The sequence below is a fragment of the Vidua macroura genome, chromosome 2 (genome assembly GCF_024509145.1).
Source record: "Vidua macroura isolate BioBank_ID:100142 chromosome 2, ASM2450914v1, whole genome shotgun sequence".
NCBI classification, from domain to species: domain Eukaryota; kingdom Metazoa; phylum Chordata; class Aves; order Passeriformes; family Viduidae; genus Vidua; species Vidua macroura.
The window spans coordinates 90,104,966-90,131,843 of NC_071572.1; the positions used below are offsets into that span (position 1 = coordinate 90,104,966).

Below are 26,878 nucleotides of genomic sequence, written 5' to 3' on the forward strand. Positions count from 1 at the left end.
TCATCTTACTCTGTGCTCTGCAGACAGTGTGAAAGGCTTTCCCCATTTTACCCTCCTGCCTGGCTGCACTCCACCAGCATTGGCAGAGGTTTGCGTTCTTGCTGTACTACAGGGTTGTCCAGCAACATTTTTCATTCAGAAAGCTCCTCGTTGCCAAGATGTATTTATCATCCAAGTGAAGATTGCACAAGGTTACAATAAGTAAGACTTTTTCCCAAGAACATTGTGTCTGAAGGAGACAATAGGTCCTCCAAAATTTGGCAAGGGTAATTAATTGCTAACAACAACAAAATTAATTACTTGCTTTCCATTCACCAAGAAGGACGGGTGACAGATGCAGGAAACAGATACAGGTTCCCTGCAAAAAGGGAAAGAAATAAAGCTCATGCCAAAAGAGATGATCCAGCATTGATTACAAGCCTTTCTGCGATAGCCCCCCATTGTAGGATTTTTCATTCATGACTTTAAACATGCAAAACCCAAGCAGTTCAGGAAACAATGTGTAAAATGTACTCTACCAGAACTGCTGCAGCCCCACAGAACAGAGAAACCTATTTTGCAATATTCTCTCTCTGTAATTATTCTCTAGCTGGACACTTCATCCAATTTTGTACTCTACTTTTGTTTTGCCTGTTTTCAGGTTGCTAACATCAGGGGCTAAATTTTGCACATAAATTCCCATGCCTACCATAACCTTGATTAAAATATTCTAGCTACATAATTAAGATATTATCCTGAGTATCAGATATTATCCTGAGTATCATTAGTGCTTTTCAGTTTTAGTGCATCAGAAAAGCAGGAGGAAATCAGCAGAGGCAGAAACCTACTGAGTGCTGAAGCAACACTTAGTCCATTCTGAAACCATGTGACCCATTCAGAAACTAATGGACATCGACCCCGTGATTAGTTAAGGTTGTTTTCTGCCCCCACTGCTCCTGTTACAAACTCCTCCAAAGCCATCCGGCTTAGGCTGTAATAAACCTCCCTCCCAGCCTAAATTATTCAGGGTCAGTTTACTGCCTCTGATTTTAGTTTTGATTGTCTTTTGACAGCAGTTCAGCTGTTACGTACACAGCGAGCCCCCTTCATCCTAAGGGATTCTCACAGCTTGGCCTCCAGGGCTGAATTTGTTTTCTTCTGTTAAACAGGAATTTTGTTTCCTTTACTGGTGTAGTAGCCTGTGTCTGTATCAAGAAAGATCAGAGAGGGACATGATTTTGATAAGAGGTGCACACACCATTCTTGATGACGTGCCAACAGTGGTGGAAAAGTCGTCCTTGTGGTAAAGTCACTTGGGGCTTTAATCCTGGCTTTTAGCCCTTGCTTACAGCATTTCTACCTTTTGTGCTCCTGAATTATTTTTAATTCTGCTAGCACTCCAGCTCTGAAGGTCACTCATTCTTTTGGCTGGATGCTTTAGCTCTGCTTTGCACTGACTATGCATTCCCACCTCACGTTGTCAGAGTGCTTCCTTCCTTCTTTTTTTTCCCTCATACCAGGCTTACCAGGGGTTAAAGTATGCAGAGGAGACACACTGTAGTACATAAAACTGGGCAGACAGAAAAAGAATATAGACACATGACAAAATGTACAACTCAGTAAATTAAATCACATCAACATAGGAAAAAAATACATGACTGTAAATATGGAATAGGGAATTGGAGGTAAGGAACAACGAACAACTTTACCAGACAGTTTTTATATAAATTTTCAAGGGATATTTGCAGAACTAACACAGAGTATGTGCAAACGACAGACGGAGGATTTTGTAAATGATACAGTGCTCTGGTAAATGCCCTATCAGAAGAAAAACAAATAAAAATAAATCTAATGTGGCAGTCATTGCTATGCCACTGCTCATTCTGTTTGCCTTCCAACACTTTTAGTCTTTATTTAGCCAGTCACCTACAGAAGATCGGTATATTTACTACTCTGTTTGTACAGCATCCAGTACAATGGGGTCCTGTTATTGCTGTGTTTATGGTAGGAGGATAACTTACTATTAAAGTAAGGTAATTAAATCCAGGCCAAAATATGCAACTTTGAGTACTAGGCAAAAAGATGTTGGAGGGTTGAAGTGTCAATTCTACTGGGTCCCAGCACAGAAACCCTTGTATCACGACCATCACAAACCAACTCTGAAATAAATTACCTTAATCCTCAAAGCCACAGAATACGACACATTCCACAGAATCAATACAGCTGCAAAAGACCTCCAAGATCATTGAGTCCAACTTTTGACCGAACATCACCATGTCAACTAGACCCAGGGATGGTGACTCCACCACCTCCCTGGGCAGTCCACTCCAATGCTTAATCACCCTTTCTGCAAATAAATTCTTCCTGATGTCCAACTATATTCATTCCATGGCTCTATTTGCTATTGCTGTGGAAAGAATCAGACAAAATAAAACAAAAGTAACTAGATCATCTGGTTACTTTTTTTTCACTTACAAAACCCTTCTTTTGGTGATCAAGGATTAGGATTTAAAACAACTCTGGATGGTTAAAAATCAAACAAATAAACCAGAGAAGTGATACCAATATTTGAAATCTATCACTTTGGTTTTTGTATTTTATTTGCCTTAGAGTGAATACAAAGTTCTCTCACAAGTATCACAGAAAAGACTTTTCTACTTTTCAGTTTTTTTCCCAGCTGCTTCTCCTGAAGTTGATGAATAATCCAAGCTATTTAAATTCTTCCAAGACAAGAAAAAAGTGCTATATAGATTTAACAGCAGGGTACTTATAAAGAACAGCTACCATAACACCTTCATCGTCTTATAAAGGATATGAGTGAAAAAAAACAGAGTTGAGAACAGCAACTGGAAATATGACATAACTTCTTGTCAGATGTCTCAAAAGGTCCAGTTACATCAAAACACTTTTTAACAATATGCAACTTATACTACCTAGCAGCATAGAACGCCTTTTATTTTTCTTTACTGGTATTTGTTTGTTCTTTTAACTAAGCCTGTATACTCCACTCCCCCACCACAGCTCATTGAAAGACACACTGTGTTTGGCCATGGGCATTTCATGGGAGACACCTCCCCCCATTTTACACTATAGTCCTTGCGTTCCACAAGTTGTTCAAATATGGCTCTTCCCCTGAGAAGGAGAGATATGAACTTCAGGCTATAAGCCAATCCATGGTCCCAAAGTTAAGACATTTGGAAATAAACCAAGCACGGCTGCTCAACATATTTCCAAACAAATGCCTGTAAAATGAAGGAAGTATTTATAAAAAGGCATCTCCAGATAAAGACCACATATGTAAACACTTCAAGAAGCTCTGATGAACTATTCAAGAGATGCAATCTGTTTAAAGAGAAAACACACGTGCACTGCTATGTCCATTTTCAAATCCAATCAGAAAACTTCATCAAGCAACTCCTGTTGATGTCCCAGAGAGTGTGTGTATGTACTGACACACATACAGGTATTACATAATGTCTACACATCTGTGTAGATTATTTCCTTTAAAATTATCTAATTTCAAGTGAGCCCCCTAAAAGTAATATGTTAAAATAAAGAAGACTTTTATTTGTGTTACAAGTCAGATAAAACAAGTAATTTAATTATATTTGCATATACGTTTATTGTACTGTTTCTGGAAGCACATCAGGCACTCTGGAAAAGATGTGGAAAGGGGGAGGCTAAAGGAAGCTGGAAGAGGTCCTGCTCCAGGCAACAAAGCTGCACTCTGCACAAAGCTCAAGTGCCATGAAAGAACAAACAGGCAAGGAAAGACAGACCACAACATTAAGAACAGTAATAGAGTGAATGAAAATAACTAAGAGCCCCCACGAATACCACTCTTCTTCCTTTCTTTTAAGTAGTCTGGGAAGGAAAAACAGACTTGAGCTGCTCTCTTCCAGCCAGGACACAGGCATGAGAGGAAGGGGAGCAGGGTGTAGAGAGCTTTATCACAGAGGCAACGTAATAGACCTGAGGAACAGTGACAAATAACCTGTTCTCCTTGTCCACACCAGCCTTGGAAAAAGCACATTTGTGTCTGAAAAGCTGATGGCACAAGCCTTATTTCCCCAGATATTTGGTGAAGGGAGTGATACTGTAAACATCTAAGATGCGTGGTGATTTGCTGCCTACCTCAAAGGCTCTAATGCCCTTTTCTGAAGGCACCTGCTTGCTCCCCCAGCTTGTCAAAGAGCACACACTCCTGATTTAACAATCATACTTGGCCAACAGGAATAGGCAATAGTAGTAGTTCCCTGAGTACAGAAAATTCCCCTTCTGGAAAACACACTGCTTCAGATCCCACATCAGTAGAGAGTTGTAAGGACCGAGCATGCAGCATTCCATTTTGAACATATGTAGTACTTGAGAACTATCTATATTCCAAAATTCACAGGTGTCAGGTTTACATTAATGGTAGAATAAAGGAGAGGGAAAAATGTGTATTTGTACATCTGCAGTGCTCGAATTATCCCCTAAATGCACAAAATCCTTTCTACTGTGATGGCACCCCAATGCCTTCTGCACTGTGCTGAGCTCTGCACAGACACAAGAGAAGAATCCTATTTTGAAATGGATTTTTAATTTAAAACAGAACAAACAATTGTATATACAGCCGTAACTGTTCCTCATTACTCTTTAAGTATGCTCATTGGAGAGCTATTTAAACAATTTAGAGTTCAAGTCTAACCAAATGACCCATGTCGGGTCCATCAACAAACAGAAAGTTGGACAAATCTCTCCTAACCCTTCCTTAGCACTGGAGCAGGAGCACTACAATGTGCTAATTTAGAAACCTTATAGTGAGGCAAATTATGTTATAAGCAGCATTTACAAATTACTGCACTGGCAGGTTTACATTACAGAGCAGCATGGAGGAGGTTTGATTATTTCATGCCTGAGTGAATGCACATGCACACATGTGCAACTGTGTATATAACCCCTTTCCAAAGATCCTATTTTACTTCCCTGAAATCCTCTCACTTTGGTTACAGAAACTGGGAACGTCCCACCCTCGGGATACAGTCTGTGTTTCAGCCTGGGCTCCAGTTGACTTCTGTCTGGCAGCCACTGTAGGGACCTGTAATCCATCACACAGTGCTTCAGCCACATGCCTGGCATTAACTAGTGTGGCTTAAGAGCTTCTCCTGATCCCACAAGGCAAGGCACAGCACTACTCCTCCACACCTTTAGTATTGAAAAGATAAAGTAACATCCTACAACAGCTTTTGAACATTGAGGAAAAGGAAACAGAGGACAATTAGTAAACAAATTCAAGTACAAGCTCATGAGTTGTCTCAAACCAAGCACCACTATAATCTGTAATGTTCACTGAAAACCCCTTCCAGGATCCTGTTCACGTTTTTTAATAACTACGGGTGTGATTGCACTCATCATCCCCTTTTCATACCAAGCCAAACACTGGGCAAACTCTGAGGCTTGCAACTCTAACTCAAAGAACAAGAGTCATTTATCTGGTATTCCAAAGCAAATCCTTTCTACACAGCACAGAAGTCCAAGTCAGTGGAGAGTACTTCACTAAGCCTCTGGCTTTTAATTTGTGTTACTGAAGTGTTGAATGCCACACCTCCCATCTCCCTGTTTTCTACTTTCTTTATCCAACAGTAAAGCAGTTAAGTTGATGTAAAGAGAAGTAAACAACCCTTTCAACAGCAGCACTGAGCAGCAGAGTTTGCCAAAAGCTAATAGCAGACAATATCAGGTGTAACAGCCCTTATAACTAGGAGGAAAGTATGCACAAGGCAAGAATCTTCAAATTCTTGGTTCAAAAACCCAGTCGCCATTTGGTTTGAAACTTTCCTCTGGATTGGCATGATTTACATCCAGAAAGCAACAATGAATCCAGAAACTCAATTTGAAGACAGAATTCAGCTTGAAAAGACAAGACCACTAACACACACAGAAGTATTTTATTATCACTTCTTCATAAAGCACATTGATGTAATTAGCAGAGCAGGAAAGGTGCTGTGCATGTCACCAATGCAATCAGAAAGTTTTCCCACCCAAGAGAATGGGTAGACTTCAGCCAGACTAATTCCTCCACTTTTGCCCTTGTCTGACTCAGACTAATGAAATCCGCAAATTCAGCCAACAGTGCTGATATTAATACCAATGTAAGTATTAATTTGAGGATATTAATCACACTGCAGCAAAGAACCTATACAAGTTCCTGGGGAAAAAAATCATAGCAAGCTGCCTTCAGGAGTTTATTGATTCCACTGGAACCTCACAAACTCTCAACACACATAGAACATAGCAAAGAGCCTTGCTCAGAAGGCATCTTCAACGTTGAGGTAGAATTGAGCCTAGCCTCGAAGGAAAGGTGCAACACACAGCAGAACAACACTGTTGTTTCCAGAGAGGTGCTCCAGGACACTGCCAGGTGTTTGCCAGGATCCTCATGTATGAAATCCAGCCATGAATAAGAAATGAACCTCCAACTCTGCACCCTGGGAGTCCAAATGAGGGCCCCTACACTCAAGGTGTGCAATCTTAAAACATAAAAACCAAAACCCCACCTATTCCTGATGCAATGCATCTTAAATCGCTAAATACATTAAGATAGTGAATTCCTGTAAAAGCAGCACCTTGCTGTGCAAAAGCCAGGTGTCATTCAAATCCACTCTTGGAATTGGGTCTCTCATGGTCTTTCAGGTGGGATATTTTGTGGTACTACAATTTACACTTATTAGCAACCAGGGTATATTTGCTGCAAGATCAGCAGGCCATTCATGCCCTCCTATAGACCTTCTTTTCACATCCTGAGCTGTGAGAATGATAGCATGACCCCTTCCTGCTAGCACACATATCTCCCCTCTTTTCTTTTTTCTTCTCTTTTCTTTTTGTTTGAGACAGCAGTTTCTTACTCTATCAGGGCAAGTAAATCAAGCTGGATAGAATAGCAGTTCAATGAAGGTTTCATGATGAGCTTATTCCTCTTCATTAGCAGCAAGTGATGTGTTTGCTAATTTTGTTGCTCACGCATTAGCAAAAATGCATTTGGCTGGCATTACATTTACAATAATGCTATTTCATGTATCAAAGCATTTCTTTTCAGTGGCCACAGACACCAATATGAGGGCTTCCTACTGCTCTTCCTTCTACTAAAAAGATACATATATATTAAGTTATGTAGAAAACAGAATTTTCACAGATATTCACAGACTTTACAAATTACTTCTTAGACAAACTGGATATGAGGAACTTATAAACAGGATATTTAGACTTAGCAAGATGAGTTATGGAGTTTGCTGTCCAGGAATAAAGCCCCAAAGCATAGAAAAGAATTGTGTCAAAGACTGGAAGAGTTTTTTTTTGTGCTGCCAGAGACAGCTGTTACCCACAAAGTTACATGGTGCTGCAAATTTGCAGTGCATTAGTACTGATTATTGCATTTCTCCATATTCAACTCTACACACTGAATTTTGCACCTATTCTTGTTAACAGTGCCTCTGTCATTTTTTCGGAATGCTACCTACTTAAGGCATTACAAATTTTCTTTTACTTCAAAAGATTTTAACATTTAAAGAGTGATATTCCTCTACCTGCTTTTTCTTGTAACATTATATGGTGGTTTTTTTCAGTTTTAAACCATTAGAACTTTGAAGCATTGTTTTAAAGCCTCCAAGACATGGAAAATTCAAGTGAAGACAGCAAAATTAAGTTGTCCATTCATATTCAAGGTCAAGTACAAACAATTTTTCAAACAAGGTTCCAGAGTATTCCTCATATGGCCTTTAGAAGTTTATGACAGTTTGGCTCCCCTAATTTTTCTTTGGGGAATACTTTAAAAGAACTTATAAAATCTCCAGGATATCTGATTGGAATGCATTACCAGTGAACTGCTCTCTCCTTTGAGGATTTGTACCACAATGGGACCCCAACAGACATCAAGCAGTAATGCAGAGTCTAAAACAAAGAATATATCTGAGAAATACAGCTCTACTGTGAGACAAATGACGGTTACTTTCTCTCTCAGCCTCCCAGTGCAACACAGCACGCCTCACGTGACTGAAGAAACATCTGGGTTTTATCTTGAGATAGGATTCCTGATATTTTTCTGTAGAGACACTTATGCACAGAACACAAGTGCTACGCAAGGCAACTTGCCATATTTATTGTTCAGACTAGGAAGAGACGAAACTTTTATATAAAATACTATTAAAAAAAAAATTCTTGGCATTTTGAATTTTATGTGTTAATTGTAATGCTATCTTTTTTCCCCCCCGCCAAATTCTCATTCAAAAATATAAAAAGGCATTCGTTCAGCTTCTAATATTTTAAAATCAATATGCTCAATTTTGTAATGCAATATACACTGCAGCACTAGGGATCTCATTAGACATTTTCCAGAAGTCTCCATGCAGCTCTTGACTTAGTTGCATTAACTCTGTAAAATACATGCATGTAACTACAGCTCCAAAAGTAAGAACTGCTAAACAGCACTGACTGGCATTTAATGATTTTCAAGGCTACAAAAATATCTCTTTGTACTAAATGCTTTATATGACTCAAAGTTACCATAGCTTTCTGCAGCTGCAAGACGAAACTCTCAAATCTACCAATGCTAGAGGCAAAAAAAAAGAAAAAGAGAAAGAAAAAAAAACCCTCCGCCAGATAAAATATCTTAAGGTCCGGCTTTTTACATGTAAAGCAGCCGCAGCAAAATTATTCACATTCTTAGCACATAGCTGACCAGTACAAGATTCCACAGAGAGGTAAACAATTCCCCAAGAGAGCAGCTGCATCTTCTTCAGACTGGGAGCTACTGGGGCAGTTGAGGGGTGGGGGGAAGGGAGAAATGCCCATTGAGGTCCCCAAAACTGATGAGAAGTATGAAGAAAAGACTACTTCTGCTCCGTGATAATGCTTCACTCCACTGCTCCTTTACTGTGCTCCATGAGAATAGAGAAGTGTAGAAAGAAGTAAACAAATAAATAAATAAATGAAAAAGAAATTTAAGCCAGTTAGTAACACATGCTTTCATTAGTGTCCTAGAGGAACACTGCAAGCAGGAATCCACATCCAGTTCAACACAGAAGAAGAGAGGATAAATATTACATAGTGTTGAACAGAACTGAAAGGAACTGAAACAACTAAGTCATACAGCTTTGCTTTTATTGTGCAATTATTATCAAAAGTATAGATGAAAGTATAAAACTATTTCTTTCTAGGTTTTCACATTATCTCTGAAATTGTCCTTTTTAAAATTGTTTCTTTTTCCTTAACAGTATCTTTACTCAGTTCACCTCAGCGTTACTTCTGATGGCTGCCAGCCAAGTGGCACACTTTAATAGTCAAGACACACAGTCCTGAAGAAGCATCTTTCTCTCTCCACTCCATTTACATGCAAAAGCTGTGACATGTATTTTAGGTTGTTGTAAAAAAATACATCTTCTGGAAAGATTCTCCTCAATGCCATCCCCTTTCTCAGAAACCTGCCACGAGCCATTAATGAAATCAGCACAGCAATGTAGAAAATTACCACATCACTACTTTTAGCATTCATAACTTACTATTCACATACCTGTTCCAGCTGCAAGTGTGTTGGCAGAAAACTATTTCTGTCTTGTCCCTGGCTGCCTGTCACTTCTCCCTGTGCCGGAGGTATCGTCTGCTTCCCTCTTGCCTGACCACACTTGCCACCAGAGCCAGTTGGGTTAGCACAGACCTGTGATTCAGCTGTTGAAGCATTTTGCCCCAAAACAGCTAGGGTTAACTCCAGCAGCAGCTCAGCTGGGGCAGTAAGACCTTGGGGAGAGGAGGAGTAAGATAACACAGCATTGAGCAGATGGCCCTCGCTGGAGCACAGCTGGAAGGAGGAGAGCATGTGAGTGCAAGGTGGAGCTTTCTCTCGGCATTTCCTCTGGTGGTGGTTGATGGCCAAGGCAGCTGCCACCACTCTCAACTTCTCTGCTACTTTCTTTGCCTTCCTGCATCGTACCCCTCAATGCTCATGTCCCTTCCATCATCCCCAAAAGTTATTTTTAACCTGGATCACTTCTCCAATCAGTCACTGTTCAGCTCCACAAACAGCCCTGTCCTGGCACAGCTTGCAAGAACAAACTGAGGAGAAAGAAGAGGGAAAACGGGCAGCTCTGGAAGCAACAGACAAGCTGCTCTCTTGGAGCTCCAGCCCAGGAGTCTCCTCTACTTCCTTCACACCAGCCTACAAACTTCCTAGGTGAAACGAATATGCTTGTGATATCTCAAATCATAAGGTTTTTCTTTTTTTTTTTTTTTTTTTTCCTGGCCTCTGTGCTGCATTAAGAAAGATTTTAAGTGCCGTATTTTGTATGTTGGTATCATACTAAGTTTAACAAGCTAATCTCTCCCTTACTTGTGCAGTTATCACCTAATATTTCAAGGCAAAACTAGGACATTTTTCAAAAATACATTTGATCATTTAAAAAGATATAGCCAAGGGGAAACAGTCTTACATGACAGGCTATAAATCAACATGTTAGACAAGTAATTTTAAACCACAGAAGAAGGGAAAAAATCTCACTGTATCAAGCCAATAAAAACCCTCTAACACTCTAGAATATATTGGACCTATTCCACAACAACTATATTTCTTATGAAAATACAGTATTTTGAACTCTAGAGAAGTCTGAACCCAATTAAACTGAAACAAAGGAGAGGGAGGAAAGCAGAGCAGAGGACATGATTCTACTCAACCTTCCTTCACAACTGAAATCTGAGGAGGGAGTCTGAGAAGGTTCAAACAGATACACTCTCTTGAATAAGTCACTTTATGTTGACACATTTGCTTAGTAGTTCCCAGTAATGCTGGCAGGGCCTCAGTATTCCTCACCTCTCTCCTTCAAGCCTTTACTCAAACTTCTAGGAGACTCTTATTTTCCAATGCTTTTAACCTATATAATTTGATAGGAGAACTGCCAATTGTTTTTCATGCTTCATTATTACTATTAAGTTCAATACCTGGCCAGTATAATTTTGATAAATGTTTACTGATGACACAAAGCTGGAAGGAGTGGCCAATACCCCAGAGGTCTGTGCAGCCCTTCAGATGGGCCTCAACAGGTTGGAGAGACGGGCAGAGAGGAACTGTCTGGAATTCAACAAAGGAAACTCAGAGTTCCACACCTAGGGAGGCATAACCCCAGGCACCAGCACAGGCTGGGGGTGACCTGCTGGAAAGCAGCTCTGCAGATTAGGATGTGGGGGGGTCCTGGTGGACAACAAGGTGTCCGTGAGTCAGCAGTGCCCTCGTGGCTGAGAAGGCCAAGGGGATCCTGGGATGCATTTGGAAGAGCAGTGCAGGTCGAGGGAGGAGAGTCTGCTCCTCTACTCTGCCCTGGTAAGGCACATCTGGAGTGCTGTGTCCAGTTCTGGACTCCTTGGTACAAGAAAGACACAGAGCTCCCAGAGGGGGTCCAGCAGAGGGTTACGAAGATGATTAAGGTACTGAAGCATCTCTCCCAAGTAGAGACTAAGGGAGCTGGGCTGTTTGGCCTTGAGAAGAGAAAACAGAGGGGACCTCAACAGTGTATACAAATGTATAAAGGGAGGGTGTCAAGAGGATGGATCCAGGCTCTTCTCAGTGGTGCCAAGCAATAGGACAACAGGAAACAGGCAGAAACAGAAATTCCACTTGAACATAAGTAGGAACTACTTTACTGTGCAGTAACCAAGCACTGGAACAGAATGCCCAGAGAAGTTGTGGAGCCTCCCTCACTGGAGATATTCAAAGACCGTCTGGACACAATCCTGTGCCACATGCTCTAGGATGGCCCTGCTTGAGCAGGGAGGTTGAACCAGATGACCCACTGTGGTCCCATCCAACCTGAACCATTCTGTGGTTCTGTAATTCTTATCATCATCATTATTATTATTACAGCCCATGCTCAGTTGCATGAATAGTATTTAAAGACAGCAGTGTTTCTTCTAAAATCTTTAAGGGTGCAAAACATTAAGAAACAAAAAGAGACAAGTGATCACTTTTCTTCCTTGAGGAAACATATTCTTAAAATTGAGGTCTACAGCAAAACCACACTGAGCAATATTCTTCTTGAGTATTTCAGCAGCAGAATGAAAACCGGCCCATGCTTTAATGGGGTAACACTAGCAGTAACAAGCACAATACTACATGGCATGGGAGGGAGGATTCATAAGACAGAGTTCCAGAAACTAAGACTCCACAATGTGCAGCAATGCACAGGTGAATGTCTTGATTTCTGCATGAAGTGAAAAGAATTCAGTTTCTTCGCACCTGTTCGAGCGAGCTGCCAAAGGTAAGGACGTATGCCTGGTTAGGCAATCAAGTTTCTACTTCCTAAACTTGCCCTAAGAGAACTGGGTGGAGACAGTCCTCCCACTGATTGCTATCTGCAAGTGTGTTGCCAAGTCCTGTTAAATATGTCCCTGCATCAGACCACACTGCAGGTTCATGGGAAGATCTGTATTTGTATTCTTCAAGCATGCCAAGCACAAACCAAAGCTAAGCCTCCATGGCAATGATACATAGAGATGGTCCCCTGTAGTTTGATGATCAGGGTCACTCTACACTGCGAGGTAATCTTGGGGTAGTTTCTACAGCTCCAGAGAAATGGTCTTTCCTCACTTCCACTTACTTGGCTTCCAGTTGTATGCACACTGCCTTGGACAGTGCTGTGAGATGCAGAATCACAGATGCAGTGACTCCTGAACAGCAGTGTTCAAGCAGTGCTTCCAAGGCCAACATCTGCTTCCTTTAACAGGCATTGTAACTGTTTATTCCTCTTCTCCAAGGCATTCATCAGCATTTTAAATTGTTGGCATTATGGTTAATTACTTTTAATCAAGCTCTCCAGTGTCTACCACCACCTTCAGAGACTAACCAGAGGCCAGTGGCAGGCAGGCTTAGAAGTATGTGCATATATATATATATATATATATATATATATACACACACACAAAACTATGTATGAAAACCTGAATTCAGGAATGTTTTTCCACAAATGAAGTATGTAGGATTTATGTTTCAGAACATGCAATAGCTGAGGTTGTTGGAACTATCCAAAGTACTGCCTTGCAAATGAAAACAGTAATACAGCCACAGTAGTTCCATATGTAGCCCATTACTTGAGTGACTATAATGATTCTTGTATATCAATTTTAATAGTTGGTTTTCAACTTGCAGCTTCTCTCTGCAAAAGTTTAGAGCCAGGAAACTAGAGTAGATGTACCCTAAACTGTAATAATCTGACAGTCAAAATTTTAAATAGGATCTATGTGCTAAAAGCCAAATGAGCTTTCAGTGAGTATTACAATGCTCCCATTTAAGAAATCTCTCCACCAAGTGACTTTGCATTCTTTCCAACCTGAAGTGTATGGACTGGGCCATCCCACCACTGACTACTCATTTACTCCTGTCTGAACATTAAACCATTTTTTCAGTACAACTTCAAGGTGTCCTCTTGTAGAACGTTAAATAAGTAGACAGTAAGAACAACAGAGATCTCTATGCAAGCAATAAAACCTCTGAACATCATTATTCTCTCATCTTTTCTGCATTGCAGTCTTCTCACATCTCTACCCTAGAAAAATCAGTCCAGCTTGTAATGTCTTCTGGGTAGAGACCTCATTTTTTACAACAATGTTGCACCACACAGCTTTACGCCAATGTCAGGGTGAAATGGAGGCTTTTTATTTGATTGTCACTGCAATGCAAATGTGAAATCCAAAGTGAGTAGTAAAACTCTTGTTAGCCATTTACACTGGTAATACCATCCATATCACACTGAGGTTTTATCAGTTTCTAGCATGCAGGTCATAAACAAAAGATGTCGTTCTGCTAGGAAAGGTATGATCTTTTTTTCTTATAATATCATTAGAGATGTTTGGAAAATTCTGTGAACACTGACAGCATAATTTAGAGATGAAAGAGGGAATATACCACGTATGCTACAAGTTACAGGAATATCTTGGCTGGTTATTATAACTGGTTATTCAGTTGTCCATGTAATCTGAAATCCAAGCTACCAATATTAAAGAGATTTGACCATCATTTAAGGCCAAAATCTGTGCCAAACCCTAAGTCTAAGTAAATGGACTTAGCATGTGTGTGCACTGGTCAAACAGGAGGACTCTTATTGCTCAAAATAGGCAGCAAAACTCTGGACCGATGAAATCACTAGGAATTTTATAGCTGATTCCAGTGAGGGCAGAAATTCAGCTCAAGAATCTTTGTATTTTAACATGGTGGGGCTGGGGATACGATCCCAGACTACACACATAGTGGATCTGAAATCCCAAACACACTGCTCTTCTTTCACACTACTTTCACAAAATTTTCTCATCTCACTGCATTCTGCACAGTGGTGCTCAGACAACAGATGGGTTCTGAGCAGATTGTGCAGGCAAAAAGTTCACTTTTTGTCTTCTGACCCAAGCAACCAAGATGGACCCCCTGTTGTTGCAGGTGGGATCTGAGGAAGGAGGACACTGTTACCCAGTAGTAGATGAAATTAAAAGGCCTTCCCATCCCCCTGCAGCACTTCCTGCAATGCTCCATACACTAAAAGTCATATAACACTACAAGCTGGATCACAGCTCAGTGCATTCCACTGCACTTTGTCACGCTTCCCTGACCAATACTATGCCAAAAATTACTAGCTTTAACAGTTCTCTGGTGAATAAAAGAGCTTTTGCAATTCTGAAACAGAGCTGAGTTTTTAATTCATGTTAAATCTGCTTTTCTGTTCTGAAGGAACATTTTTAACGCTGCTTGTAATTCCCCCTCTGTGCTTTTTTTACTTCTGTAGTGACTCTTGTGAAGCTAAAGGAAAAAACCAAGCTGACTAATTTTAAAAGCCTTAAAGAGATCTCTAAAACACGCCTGAAGGAAGTAAAAATATGACCTACCAAAATACAAAGATGAAAAAGACACACATCACATTCATATAAATCTCAAAATACATGGCAATAAGATTCACAAGAAGGTTACCATAGACAACAAAATCCAAAGTACAATTGCCAAATGAGCACAATTTTGGAACAATACAAGACTGCTCCTACAAACTCAGATACTCTTGCAGTATAGAACTACACCCTAAGAAATTTTCCTCTGTAATTTTTTATGCAAAACTCATGCCTACAATTACCAAAAGAACCTGATTATGAGAAAACTGTAAAACAAACACAAGCACTTAACAGACTAAAATGCTCATTATAGCAATGCTTGACTCCTCTCCGTAGCAGAAGAATACCAGCATGATGCATGTGCACCCAAAAAAGGGATCCTGCCTCCCTCTAAGCCAGTTAGCTTTGCTCAGCAGATCAAGAACTGTTGCCGGCTCCAGCCCATTTTTGGAACAGTGGGTTTCACTATCCAACCCCATCTCCAGACTGACCTGGAAACATGCCTGCCCTGATTTCTCCTTGCATATGGAAATAATAAAGCTATTTTTACCTGAAAAGCAAATCCTTTATTTTCTTAAAAACAAGCACAACCATTGCAACAAGCACAGAAGGCAGGCACTTCAAACAGAGGAGGGTGTTACCTGAAAGTACAAAAAGCAATTAAACCTTGTGAACAGGGAATGTGGGCAGAATGAGGGGTTAAGCATGACTTTAGACAGCAAGCAAACAAAAAACTGAAAAGAGGGTGGGAGGGAGGAATGCAAGGTAACCTGGAGCTCTTAAATTCAGTAAACTGAGGTGGTGGGGAAAGCACCTCTGCAGTGACACCAGCTAGAGCCAGGAGCAGGCACACACTGGGGGAATCTGGTGGGAACCCCACACTGCTCTCCCTAGTGTGCAGGGAGCAGCTCAGGCTCGGGCTGCTGCTTCTTCCACCCTGCAGAGTGGAAGAAAAGGGCTTTCCCAACATCCTGAGCATCATCTCTTCAAGCCAGATACACCAGTTAAAACAACCAGTTTCCTATTAATGGTCGAGTTCAGCACTACCACCTTCGATACCCAACTGCCCTTCCCCCTCAAGTAAGTGCCAAATATCAGCCTCTCTGCTCACACACCCAGTTCCTGCTTTTTAGCAGGAGCTTCATCCTTGTTACACTTCCCATTGGCCATCATTGTCAGATATCACTCTCCTGTCAGAGTTTAAACCTCAACAGCGACACTTCCTCTATCCATTAGCTGCTCTAATCTGAGAGTCAAAAAGAAAAAAAAAAAATAAAAAAAAAGAAAAAAAAGAAAATAAAAAAAGAAAGAAAAAAAAGAGCCTCTTCTTAGACTGGAAAACCACAAAACTACTATGTGAATGTGGCAAAACAAACTAGCTCTCTGTTTAGTGGCAGGAGTTTCCCCAAATTCATGGCCTCAATAGTTTGTTTGTGAGGAGGGCTCCACTAGTTTGACACAGAGCTTTTTCTAAAGCTAGGCAATGGTCCTGCTTGCCTAAGTTAATGGGAGAGAGGAAGAGAAGGAAGTTACATGCATGACAGAAACCAAGATAACTGGCCTGCCCTAGATGTAGATGTTGTGCTGATGCTGCAGCTGTTGCTGTTTGGCCCGTGTAGGGCAGGGTGAAGACTGAGTTCATACTCCACTACACAATGGTGAACTTGGGAGCACAAACCCTCCTGCTCAAAGCAAGAAATGGTTCTTTGCAAAAAAACCAAAAAATCCTGCTAAGCATGTAGCACTGCTATTTGCTCAAAATAGTGCTCCTGAAAGTGCTGAACGCATACCAGGACATTCTGACCTTCCCAGGAATCTGGGAGCTCTGCCTCCAAAGCAGAGCTGTGTCCCAGACTCTCCCTCCTGAACAGTGGTGTTCCAGGCAACAGATTCTCCCCGGCAGGAAATCTGAATGCCCATTTCTGCCTGAGGAGAAGGAAGAAGGGCCTACAACAGCAAATTCTCAACCTCCACCAGTTTCTAATGCTTACAAATTACAGAGAAGTTCCTGGAAAAATCTGTTGCTAATGCTTTTACAGCACAAAAGTAATAATGAAAAAATACTTTTTCTAGTTACTTTCATGTGGTTAAGAGCCCTGAAGGTTCTCTTCTCAGCAAACAGAGAGATGAGGGACGGGGGGGAGGCACACAAACGCAAATGAAAATTCTTGTGGTTTGCTTTCGAATTTGCTGGCACTTCCCATTGAGGTCCTCTTGTAGTATGGGGAGCTGGCTCATCACATGTCCTAGCTGACACTGATGACTTTTGCCCACTTGTAGGCTCCTAGGCTCTAGGTCTTCAATTTGCACTGCTGAACACTGCATCAGTAACTTCTCTCCACTACTTGCACGACCACAACACCACACATTTTACAGGCTCGTCATTAAACACCTTCCAGAAAGCACTCAATGGACATAGTGCTTGCATTAATGAACATAATAAAAAGATTTTCTAAACAGGAGGGATGGCCAACGTGAAAGAAATGATCCCAGGAAGAAGATGGAAGTGAGTTGCCAGCATAGTAACTGCTGAAGCACCTGGAAGATAAAGAAAAATTCCACCCTGCTCCAGCACACAGCCAGCAGGTTGCTACCATGTCTGGGCAGCACAGATCACATGGGCAATCAGGGAATCATCTAAACTACAGGGATCCTCTGAAATAGAATAAAACAGTGCTGGACAACCAGAAAAAACAGGCTCCACCGAGGTGTAATGCATATCATTTGGAGCACTCATTTGGAGACAGGACAAAACCAGCCCAATATGGAATGAATTTATCTTGATTCAAAGGTCTCTGTCTTTTGACCACAACTTTTAATATTTTTAATTGGTACAACCAGATTTTTTTTGTATCCTTGTAAACAAGGACATCCCACACAAATTAGTATTTCAATTACGTTGATTGAATTGGATTTTATGCATCTTTATCAGGCTGACATCTGGCAGGATGGTGGAATGAATACAGCAACTGTGGCAATGCTGGAAGAAAAGCATGAATAGGACAGGTGGCTGGTTTAAGCACAGCCTATGAAGCCCTGACACTGAATAGAAGAAAAGATGCAGAAATGAAAACATAAAGGGTGTGCTGGGAAAGTTACATTACAGTTGCATCTATAATTCTTTAACATGTCACACCAAATTTTTCATATGAAAGGCTGAAGTCTATAAAGGAGTTATTCCTTAGTAGTTTGCAATTATAAAAAAAAATAACTCATTTAGGGTATTCAGAGGCACATAGAGAAAGGCCTGTAGGAAGTGTTGAATATTAGTCATTCAAACCAATGGAGCAGAAAAAGCAATGCAATAGGACAACAGGTAAAGAAAGGAAGGTATAGACTTGAAGAGGCTGGAAAATAAGAACTGATACAGTGGGAGAACAAAACGAAACAAACAGGGAGGGAATGAAGCTGCAGATCAGCAACAGTGATCTCTAAGCCTCAGCTGACATTTCCTTTTGTTTTGAAATAAACCCCATCCAACAGATTCAAATAGTGGATAAAATCCAAACGTAGCCATATAAAAACTTTTACAGGAGTAATTTTACACTGCTAGTTCTCCATCTAAAGTCAGTCTCTTTAAAGGGCAGAAACTTAACCATATTATCACCCAGTAGCAGCAGCCTTCTTTCTAGCATTTTATGCATGTGAAGTGCACTACCCTACATCTTTACATGCTTTGGATTAAATGAGTAATTTACAAACATTGCATTAGAGTAATGAAGGATATAGAAAAGGAGGATAATGAAGGGTATAGAAAACAGTTGCAAAATGCTTGGTCATTCAAGCCGTATACATTTAAATCCCACCATTTTCCCAGTTCCCACTGTATTTGTATTTCTCTAAGTGCATAAATAACTGTGTGTGTCACAGTAAGTTTCACACATGCACACATACACTGATAATAATTAAAGACAAAGCAGCAGGACAGGACAGAGTTATTTTCACAGACTGTCCTTGCCATGGCCATTACCTGATTCACAAAGTTACAGGTACCCAGTGTTCTTTGACTTCAGCTTTCTGAAAATTAACTGACCTAGAAATAATTTTTTGAAAGTATTTTCATATCCTCTCTTGCTCTTTTCATCCTTCACCTCCCTAAGGAAATATTTTTAATTACTTGGATTCACTCAAAATGAAGAGCACAAATTTCTCATCAGGAAAAAATCCATCTCTTACACTGCAGGGAAGCAGAACATAGCCTCAAACATTAGAATATTGTTTCCTTAGACTGAAAAAGAAATCCTCAATACAGTACCAAATCCTGTGGATTGAGATCATCACAAACAGCTGGCACGGTGCAGACACTGCAGTCATCCCAATACATACATGCACACATGCATTGCTTGTATGAAACCAAATTTCTATGTGTCAATTTATAACCCAGAAGTTTCTTGTGAACTGCCAGTGACTGCCCAGATGGCAGGACAAGTCCATTAGGAACAAACCAGTTTTGCTGTGCCGCAGCCATAATGGGAGACCCCATCAAGATCAGAGCTGACAGAATCACCTCAACAGAAGCGGCCCAGTAACATAAAGCCAAAAATATTTCTACCAGCAACAGTATTTTGGGTGATGTGCAGCAGATGTGTAGAGCAGGCAGACAGCAAGAGTTTGACTAGCTGACTTTCATCAGGCTTTCATTAAAGTATCTTCTGGAGATGGGAAACTGGGATCCCTCTCAAGCCTGGACAATATGAGACTACTACTGCTAGGATAAGACCACAACCACAATTCCACAGCAACTTCAGCCTCTAATCTGGTAATCAGAGGCATTGTTAAATTAATTTTTTTCCAAAAAGCTAGGGAATCATAAAAATTTAGAAATAAGGGCCAGCATTTCCCACTCTATGCCTCAGCTCCAAGCAACATAAAAATGTCAGATCCAATCTACACTTACAATTAGGTTATGAACATAAGCAGAAGGAGTGAAAGAAGTTAGATGTATTGCACATGCTATACACATAACCTACATAAGTTTAAAGCCCAAGTTAACACAAATATTTGTAGCTTTAAGCAAACAATGATCATATGTCTGTCCCTGCTTGATTTTACTGGTGCAAATTGCATTTGTTCCAGCAGTACTTTATTGTGGAACATCTACTCAATAGCTAAAGTAGCTATAGCCACAGGCAGCTTGTAATCCACTCAGAACTCTTTCTGAGGTCAAAGAAAGGAAAACCTTGGTCTAACCAGCTGTTTCTTAAGAGTGATTCAAAGCAATGGTGGGGAATTAATGGACATATCCACTACATGAGAAAAACAGCAGCTGGCATCACCAAGTAGAAAGATACGAAGGGCTCTTTCACATCTCTCTTCACCTACTTCAGACAGCACTGCATACAAGCATTTGCAAGTCAGAGACAGGCAGCACCCAAGAAGCAAAGAGTGCAAGTACTGGAGCCTGATTTACAGAAGATTAGGGGGACACATGGACAACACACATGGCACATGGACATTCTATAGGAGTTGACACCACAAGCAGCTGCTGAGCAGAATTTGAATGCTGAGCCCATGGGAGCACCAACAAGCTGTGGTCTGCTTGAGATGGGGGTACAGCAAGAAAAAACTGAAGAAAAACAAATGTAATTGTATGTTATTTTATGTATATTTGCCCATGCTTTAGGAAAAAGAAAATAATTTTTTTTTAAAAATCACTCCTCAGAAGTATGGCACATACCTGCATATCACATGAGTAGCAAGGAATTTTTATTTTCATTGTACCAATATTTAATTAGCAGCTTTAACATAAGCTTTTAATTAGTTTAGTAACTACTAAAAAACATTCCTAGGTTGAATTGAGTTCTAAATGCACAACTTGACCTACCCCTAAAGACTGTAGCATGCAAAAGTCTTGTATCAATTCCTTCCACTGAAATCTCTCTAAGTTTAAAAGTGTTATTCAATTTCTTTAAGAAAGAAGAGAACCCCCACAGATAAGCAAAAAACACCCCATATCCCCCTTCCAATGCAGAGATGCTATTTTTCCAGTCTCAGTACAAAACATAAAAATCACATTGATCCCTCTCAGATACTGAAGCTAAAAGAACAGTAGAGATTTAGTCTGAGAACAACCTAAAAAATGCAAAAGGAACTGTTACACCCTACTACTATTGTGATATCAGCTTCCTGTTAGAATAATAATGGCAATCTTCACTTTTGGTCACAAGGGCTTTTTATTCAGAGACTGAAGTAAATGCTTATGCAGATTTTTCAGTGACTGTGAAGAAGTAATTTCCTTTCTCACAAAAAAAAAAAGAAAGAAATCCATAGCTCAAAATTCTACTCACAATTAGATTTTAATAAACACATTTTAAGTATCCAGTGCAAGTTAATCCTGTACCCTGTTATAGCAATATACAATTTTATATTTTTACATTGATTCCCAAGCTTCTAGAATGTTTATCTGATATGAGGAATAGGAAAGTTTAAGATAACTCAAGATTCACACTTATCTACAGTTGAAGTCTAGCATCTGATTCCTGTCCTGTCATTTCAAACACAATCCTACTATCAAGATGTAATTCATTCTATAGTTTGATAAAGATAACAGGAATTAAGGGCAGAGTTTAAAATATTCTTGTTCAGTGCAATATTACTGCCCAGCTGCCAAATCTTGTCATGCGAAGGAGAACACACAATCATTTACAACTGTTAATAAATATTTCCACCACCACAAAAACTCAAGGGAAAATACTTTTATGTCTTCTGCAGGACAAGCATATTCCAAGCCATGCTCACACAGAACAATACCAAGAGCACCTTCTCAAATACATTGTGAGAGTTGCATCATGACACAGACAATCTAAGTATGCTCACTAAGCCAGTATCATCAAGAAGTGACAGAAACATAGGAAGACTGATGACAAGAGAAAGGGCTTAGGAGAGAAAGGTGTCAGAAACTTTCAGCTGAAAAGCAATCTCCACCTCTTATTTTCAGCCCCTGGAAAGCTATGACTCACTTTTTTTCTGAAGAACTGAAATGACTTAAGTTGCTAACCTCAGGCATATTAGTGGGAAAACACAATCCGTTACATGCTTTGATGGAAGAACACTGCATTATACTGGAAATCTCTCAGAAAGACTGAAACCAAAAATGGAGGTTAGAAAGAAGAAAGTGTAGGAAAAGGTTATGAAACAAGTCCTCAATACATCTAGTAAAGAGAAGGCAGAGTGAACAACTTACCTTCAAATGATGGATGCAAATGAGACACCCAAGAGACTGTTGGCCTGAATTATCAGATCTATTTCAGTTGCTAAAATAAAACCTTTCTCCTGCATTCAGCAGCGAGTGCCCTCATTTGAACATCCCTTTTTTCCTCCTTGTAACCCAAAATACTTCTACAAGCAGCACAGCTTGTAATGACTTGCACCACATTAACCCAGCTGGTCAGAGCATGGTGCTAACAACACCAAGGGCACAGGTTAGATCCCTGTATGGGCTATTCACTTAAGGGCTGGACTTGATGACCCTTGCAGATTCCTTTCAATTCAAAATATTCTGTGATCCTAACCTTTAAAGTATGTCCCACAGAATAACCCAGGCAATCTTGTAACAGCTCATTCTTCAGTCATTTTTCATTAATCAAAAAATCTGGACTGAAAACATCCTGAAGATGACTAAGATGTTCATCCTGGAGGTTTTGGTAAATAGCTGGGCAGGCAAAACTCCTAACACAGGTAAAGTTTACTCAAGCAAACACAAAATTTTATTACAGGACAGGCCAATGTTATGAAATTAATTCTCTTGTTTGCTATTACAATTTTTGCTGTCCTTCACCTTGAAGGCAAGCTGTCTCTTTAGACTTGTCCTCTTAACAAATACATCACTACAGATATTTTACTGCAGCAAAGCTTCAGCAAGTCTGTTATCAAAACAAAACTCTACACTGTATCTGTTTCCTGTCACCACTCCAGCATTATGGTGAAAAGTCCTACTGCTCAGTAACACACTGCTTGATGGCACATGGATCATAGGTGGACAAGCATGACCTATACAGAACAGGAAGAACAGAATACTAGTTCTACATGCTAAATGCAAAAAAAGGACTTTTTACTCAAGCTCTATTTGGCAGAACAGAATTTCCCTCACTTAAAGGACTGCAAATATTTGTTCAAATTGAGAGAAATACTTTATTCTCCATTCTCAAAATCTGAAACCAATCAGCATTCCCAAACCAGGGTAGAATCTTTGCCAAATGGGTTCAATAAAAAGAAGGTAAGCCATGATGAAGAGACTGAAAGAATCCTGGAATGCAATGAGGAATTAAAAAAAAAAACAAACACAAAAACAAAACCCCCACCCCACTTCTACAAACTGAATTTCATTAATTCAGCATAGTACTGATAACAAGGTAGTCAACTTGACACTCTTACACACATTATCACATCATTCCACAGGCACCATTCAATTTCCTTGAAAGGCTCTACAATTAGTAACCAATGGACAGTTCTTCCCCTTCAAAATATCCTGATATTGGCACAGGGGGTACATGTTTTACTCCAGATATTTATAAAAACCTCTGCAGAAAATGAAGCATAAGAACTTCCCCACTTCACATATTCATAGTTGAACAGCAGATAGTATGTTACTGGCAGTATGTAGCCTGTAAAAAATCCTAAAACATGATTTTTTCTTAAAAATAGCTGCCCAAACAAACCATGTCTAGAAATCTTCACCCAGAAAAAGCACCCTTAGCTCAAAGGAAAGTTTGCTTGAGGGAAAGAAAAAAAAAACCAACAAAAGTGACAAGTGTGTAACATTCCACAGTTCATCTAGAACTGCTGCAGCCCACTCTAAATTACAATGTCAGTGGCTGTTTATGCTCTAAGGAAGTACAGTAAGTACAGTACAGCCCATTCAGGTTGTTGGAATGCTACTGATCATACACTCAATTGCATCTATTCATTAGAAACATTCAGTCCACAACAGCAGCTGCTTTTACCACCACACCCCAAATGCTGCCCAGTTGCCCCAGGTGATTCCAGTGGTTTACCAGCCCACAGGGACAGATGCCCCACACTCTTGTCCCCCTACACTCTTGTCCTTCCAAGCCCAAGGACTTTTATTTACTAAAGAATAGCATATTAGGTGTGCTTTTGGCTTCAAGCTTTTACAAAGAAAAAGCTCTGGTCTTTTGCAGTCATGCTCTGCGAGTTTCAAAACTATTGAGGCTGCACTAATTATTTCTGATTGAAACTCCCTAAATAATTACTGTTGAAAAGATGACTTAAGCAAACAACAGACAAGTTGCGCCATTTGTTTCAGAAAAACAAAGACTAGTTATGTGTGTTATTTTGTTTTTTATCTCTTAAAAACAAGAAAATATGTCATTGTGGCTTCTTTCAGGTGAACAGCGAAGTCCCCATTAGGTTTAGGGGATCAGATTTCACTCTAAAACCAAAAACTACACAATGGCTGAAAAATAAATTTTTCTGGAAGAAAACAGGTCATTTAAAAGAATACTGGCAATTTTCTAACCAATTAAAAAAAAAAGTCTGTTTTCATATATAACACCTACAATGACTGCAACTGAAAGACATGAGAATTTGATATTTACTTAATAAATTACAATGCATTTCATATCCTTGTTAAGTCTACCAATTGGTTTATAATGCACCTCCTCGCTGTGTGGGACTTTCATAGAGCAAGAGTAAAGTAACAAAATGTTATGTTTCCTTTTTATTTAATAAAACCAAATTCAACTTCATCTTAAAACTTAAGAGTCACTTTAGGTAGAACAGGAAGATACAAACCCCAATAAGCAACATCACCTGTAGGATGCAAAATGGTTGTTAAAATCTATCCATGCTACAGATATGTGGAGCTAGTTAGAGTAATTTAAGTATCCTTTCCCTAACCTCTAAAATACTTTTCCTTTTCAATTGTCACTACTTTCTTTCACCCTTCCAAAAGCCCTTATTGTGGCTTAATAAACAGACTGAAGAAGAATCCTAATCCTTGCATGGTGTCCACCACAACATTTTCCACAAGGTGTTACTTTTCAGTGTTCCATCCAGGACACCAAAAGTCATCAGCCCAAATCCAGCTGGAAAATGGAGTTCCCATAAGACAAAACTTTCAGTGTTATAGCCCTCTACTCCTTCTTCACAGCTTCCTAGAATGCTCCTGAATAGAGCTTCATATGACAAACTGCCAGATGCTTCACAATACTTGCAGCACCTGAAGAGCTGATTTGTGTACCATGAAGCAGGATCAGGAGGGGTAAGATTTTGTTTTCTGCAGGCTTGCTCTAGTGGAAGGATCAAGTACAACATTAACTGTTCATGGACTGAAATCCTTAACCTCAAAACAGCTTCTCATAGCTTTTGAAAGGGGAAAGTTGGGTGTAGGCTTCAATGCCCATTTACCAACCTCACACATGCATTGGGTTCAGAGGTAAATAAAAACACCCCCAAAGAAACTGAAGCTGCCTTCACTTCTCTGTTAAATCAGAGGTATTTTGCTGCCCACAGGACTACAGAAGATGTCCACGTGGTAGGCATTTAAAGGCTTTGATTCACAAGCAGGGAAAGGATAGCTTGGGATCACTGATTTAAAAAACATCATGATACAAAACAGTTCAGCATCTGATTCAAATCAGCTCAGGCACCAGGGGGAAAAGAAGAATCTATAGGTAGCAATCACGTCTGTCACCCTACACTATGCCATCTGCAAGGTCAGATACCATCCACATCATCTCAAGAAGCTCTACTCATTCACAACCCTCCAGGACAGTGAATCTTTATGTGGTCTGGACTCACCCTAGGAAGCTCAGCATTTTTATTCACAGGATTCCAGTCTTGAAACCTCTATTTGGACTCTAGCCAAATGTGACCCTGGTTAAGCCTAGACCTCAGTGCCAAACGCACCTAAAGAATAGGCCCAATAATGCCATTGCCAGGCAACAAGTCACAGCAAGGGAGAAACAACAAATGGGAGGATGGAAGGATCATGATCAATGAGGAGGGGCAAAAAAAAAGCCCAACCAAAAATGTGAGCAAAATTTAAGGAGCAAAAATCTCCACATCAGAGTCAGAACTAGGTTCAATGCTCTAGAAGCAGCAATACCACTGTATGAACATTGAAGTCAAAATAGCTGAATATACTAAAAAAAAATTACACATATACTTCATTATACTGCTTTGAATACCAAGACCTTTTAACAGGTGTTCAGGTATTTCTGTTTTATATATTGGCTGTGCTGTAGTGTGCTCAAAGTACTTTCCAAGATTTCAGTCCAACAAGCCAAGTTCTATGTGTGAATGATTTGTCCCTGTAACCTACCAAATGTGCATTTCCAATCCAGAATCCAGCTGTGCTCATTTAACCTTGGCTCATATGCACAGGGAGTGTTCCCATCCTAAACAGCTAGGGAAATTTAGAGGCTAGAGTTCTAAAAAACACTGTTTTCATGGCGTACTAGAGATCAGAGAAAATCTTTAATTCCTCCAGTTAAATAATTCAGTACTGCATCTTGGTTCATTGGACTAGGAAGTGTTTAGTTGTTCTGCAACACTTATTAGATATGCAATCTGCTCTAGCTCTGATTAGCTTGTGTAGCATAAACTCTTTGGCATAGAAACAGCACTAATTAATATTTATATAGCTCCAGGGAAATGCATATTGTTATACTGTTTGTAATAATGTTTGATGTTAGTTTTGTTATACAGAATCAGAATATAGTCTAGGAGAGTGAAAAGACTCACATTCTGCCATGAGTGAATGGGGGCTAAGTTTTGAAATCAAGGAGATGCCACTGAAAGCAATTTGGTTTTAAATCTCTCCAATTTGTATCAAGGGCTAAAAATGGAAATGTTTCAGCTTGTCAACAACTGCTATTCAATCACACGGGAAAAAAAAGTGTTCCTACAACACTCAGAATCTGAACCTAAACCAGCATTTTTTCTCTAAAAAGCAAAATTTTGAACTACTTCTGGACAGAGGTGAAAGTTGACACCAACACTGGAAGCACAAGCAAGATGAATGCAGCTCAACACAAAAAGACTGTGTTAT

The 26,878-nt window shown here is 40.0% G+C and overlaps 1 protein-coding gene across 4 annotated transcripts in view; it reads right to left on the reverse strand.

The window, feature by feature from the left end:
* LATS2 (large tumor suppressor kinase 2) overlaps nucleotides 1-26,878 on the reverse strand; it is a 49,030-nt gene that overhangs the window by 16,430 nt on the left and 5,722 nt on the right. The gene's annotated exons all lie outside the window — the stretch shown is intronic.